Raw genomic sequence first — 3996 nt, forward strand, 5'->3', positions numbered from 1 at the left:
CAGGACCCCAACCCCCCTCAGGTCCCTTTTAGTGATCCTGGAGATCCCTGGGGAGTGGCTGTGGGGGACTCTTACGTGGGGACTCAGACTGTCCTGGCTCCTCTAAGGGTGACCTTCTCCCTAGTGCTGCACAGGTCCTGGGGGACAGCTCAGATTCCAGCATGTGGCTCTGCTCTCAGGTCACTGTGGCCTCTGCTGGCACCTGATGCCGGCCGTAGGACATTTCTGCCACTTCTTACCCTCCAACAGAGCACCTTTGTGTCTCGGTTTCTGGAAAGGTCGGAATGAAGGACACCAGTCTGAGTGGCCAGATTCCCTCCCCTGAGGCCTCCCTGATGCCTTCTCTGCTTGGGGGCAGCCCTAGCACTTGCTGGCTCTGTGTCCTCGGGCACATCACTTGACATTCATGCTTTCATGCTGCAGGCATTCACTGAGCACCTATTGTATATGAGACACAGTTGTAGTCCCTGGGGATAGAGCCAGGGACAAAAGATCATATCCTGGCTCTCCTGGAGCTGATAAAAGATCATGCAGATAGGCAGAGACCCCTGCAGAGACCAAGACAGGCAGTGTGATGGGAAGCATGGCTCTAGACCCAGGCCATGTGAGGAGCCTCAAGAAGAGCTCTGCTGGCTCAGGGAGCAGCCTGTGCAAAACCTCTAGGAGGGAGAGGGCTTGGTGTTTTTTAAGGAATTCGAGGTCAGTGTGGCTGAGATGGGTGGGCCTGTGGGACCTGATTTTTATCGAAAGGGTGGAGGAAGGACAACATGGGAGTTAAACTGGGGAGGAAGAGTTCTCTGGCAGCCATGGGGAAGGTGAACAGGAGGCTGAGAGAGGATGGGGCGTGAAGGCAGCAGGGAGCCAGATTTAGCCGGAAGTCAGACAGGTTTCCAGGACTTTCTTCCAAGTGCCATGTGACTTCAGAGGTGTGAGGGTTTGAATAAAGACCCTGGGACCTGGGGACAAGGGAACCACCCTGGACAAACTGGGTGCTAGCAACACCCCCAGCTAGCCTAGGATTCTGTTTCTGAAGCTGGCCTTTGGGAAGACCAAGAACTCTTGAAATAAGGCTGAACTCTTGGGCCCTGTGAAAGGCAAAACACTCAAACTCTGTTTTTCCTCTGTTCTCACACCACAACAATTAACACAAAAGACTTCTGTGATCAAATGTGTGGGGGTTTCTCCCCATGCACCAAGCAAGCAAGCAATTCTGCAGCGACACCAGCTGGGTGTCCTCCAGCACTATTCCATTCTGATGCTAATTACCTGGAGATAGCCTCAGAAACCACAGGTTGAGGATTTAGTCCTCCAAAACCACCTCCTCCTTCCCGTGAGTCCCACGATCGGGACTGACCAGCTTCAAGTTGGGGTTCCCACCACTCCCTCTTTGGGTTCAATTAATTTGCTAGAGCAGCTCTCAAAACTCAGGAAAGCACATTTATCGGTTAGTTACAAAGGATATTTTAAAGGAGACAAACAGCTAGGCAAAGAGATACACAGACGGAGGCCTGGCAAGGTCCCTAGTGAAGGAGCAGTTGTCTCCATGGAGCTGGAATGTGCCACCCTCCCAGCACGTGGATGAGTTCTTGTTCACCTTCCTGTGAACTTCCTTGTGTTCCGCTGTCCAGAAGCTCCTGAACCCCGTCCTCTTGAGCCTTTCATGGACATTTCATTGGATACACATGATTGACAGCCTTGTGGAAATGTGATTAGACCAAAAGTATATGATCTAATGCTAATTGACTCAGTGGGGAAACCCAGCAAGACCTGTGTGTCCTTACTCTTCTTGGCGTCTCTGTGAAGCTCATTGTCTGCTGAAAGGGCAGACCCTTGAAACCCTTTGAAAGCTCTGTGCCTTCCAACTCTGTGGCCCTTAGGACAGAGGCTCCCTAAGGGAGCGGCCTCAATTTCCCCATCTGCCTAACGGGACTCATCCTTATCACTCTGCACCCACTCTGATCTTCCCTTCTCATGGGTATGGGACAGAACCCCTTCTCATGGGGGTCTAATGACCTACAATTACACGAGGTTGGTGAGAGAACTTATTTATGGCCAGCTCCAAGACAGACCGGCAGGAGAAGATTCTGCCAGGGGAGAGAAAGGAGCAGGTGAAAGGAGGGTAGGAGAAGGCCTGAGAGACTGTTTCTGGGCTCTGTTCCTGAGGCTTAAAGCACCCCAATGGTATAACAAGGGTTTGGGGGAGTTCTAAGTCAGGGACCCATATATGCGTATCATAATATCACAGGCCCCATTCATGTGGAACCTCAAGAGGAGAGGAAGCCGCCCTGAGGTCCCTGGAGCCCCAGGTGGTGGGGAGGGACAATTTTATTTCCATTACTCCTAGATCCCCAGAGCCATGGTGAGTTCTGTGCCATCGTCAGAGACCAGAGTGGGTGCAGAGTGATAAGGATGAGTCCTGTTAGGCAGATCAAGAAATTGAGGCCACTCGCTTAGGAAGCCACTGTCCTAAGGGCCACAGAGTTGGAAGGCACAGAGCTTTCAAAGGGTTTCAAGGGTCTGCCCTTTTTCCAGACAGTGAGCAGCCTGAGGGCAGAGGTGGCACCTGCCAGGCCTCTGAGGGTGGCACACTCTGGGGACCCCCTCCAATCCTAGCCCGTAGTCCTCACCAGCCAGACACCATAGGGCCAGCCTCTGCGGGCTGGGCCAGCGGGAGCCAGGTGCTATGGGATGCCATACTTAGGGTCAGATTGGGCATCTGGGGGTCAGGCCAGCAGAGGAGCACCTGGAGGTGAGCTGGGGGACTCACTCAAATTCAGTCCATTGCCTCATGACTCAGAGCTCTCTGAGTATGGGCAATGCAGGGAGGACATAGAGGACACAGGGCGGCCACTGGTGTCTCTTGGCCGTCTCAGGGTTTTAGCTTCCTGCCCAGACACCCATTTGAGGGTCTTGCCTTTATCTTTCCTCTGTCAAATGGAGCTTCTTCCTCTGTAAAATAGGCATTGTAGGCAGTATGTACCTCACTGGCCAAGTGTGGTGGGCGGATTGAATGAAACAGTGTCTGTGATGAAAGTCCCTCCCTAATCCCACTCTGGAGAGCCTCATCCCTCTGGGGACCATGGGTTCTGATAACAGTAGTGGTGGGTGCCCCTGTCCCTACAGACCTGGAAGCAAACCCAATAATCTCCCTAAGAGTCGGCAGTGTTTCTAGGCCCTAATAATTTGTAAAGGGTCTTCCCCTAGTAATTTCTCAGTTATCATCACCTGGCACTGTCATGGCTACCACTATCCTACTCTCATTTTCAATAATCCCCCTCCCCTGTGCAGGGCTCTAAAGCCCTGAGTGTTTGGGCATGGTGGCTTATGCCTGTAATCCGGCACTTTGGGAGGCAGAGGAGGGCAGCTGGCTTGAGCCTAGGAGTTTCAGACCTGCCTGGGTAAAGTGGTAAAACCCCATCTCTACAAAACATACAAAAATTAGCCGGGGTAGTGTGTACCTATGGTCTCAGCTACTTTTGAGGCTGAGGCAGAAGGATCACTTGAGCCCAGGAGGCTGAGACTGCAGGGAGCTGTAATCACTCCACTGTACTCCAGCCTGGGTGACTGTGGGTGACCCAGTCTCAAAGAAAAAACATTTTTTAATTATTAAAAAAAAATAGGGCCGGGTGCGGTGGCTCACGCCTGTAACCCCAGCACTTTGGGAGGCCAAGGTGGGAGGATCACCTGAGGTCGGGAGTTCGAGACCAGCCTGACCAACATGGAGAAACCCCATCTCTACTAAAAATACAAAATTAGTGGCCGGGCGCGGTGGCTCAAGCCTGTAATCCCAGCACTTTGGGAGGCCGAGACGGGCGGATCACGAGGTCAGGAGATCGAGACCATCCTGGCCGACACGGTGAAACCCCGTCTCTACTAAAAAATACAGAAAACTAGCCGGGCGAGGTGGCGGGCGCCTGTAGTCCCAGCTACTCGGGAGGCTGAGGCAGGAGAATGGCGTGAACCCGGGAGGCGGAGCTTGCAGTGAGCTGAGATCCG

Source organism: Theropithecus gelada, chromosome 2 (assembly GCF_003255815.1).
Source record: "Theropithecus gelada isolate Dixy chromosome 2, Tgel_1.0, whole genome shotgun sequence".
Lineage (NCBI taxonomy): Eukaryota > Metazoa > Chordata > Mammalia > Primates > Cercopithecidae > Theropithecus > Theropithecus gelada.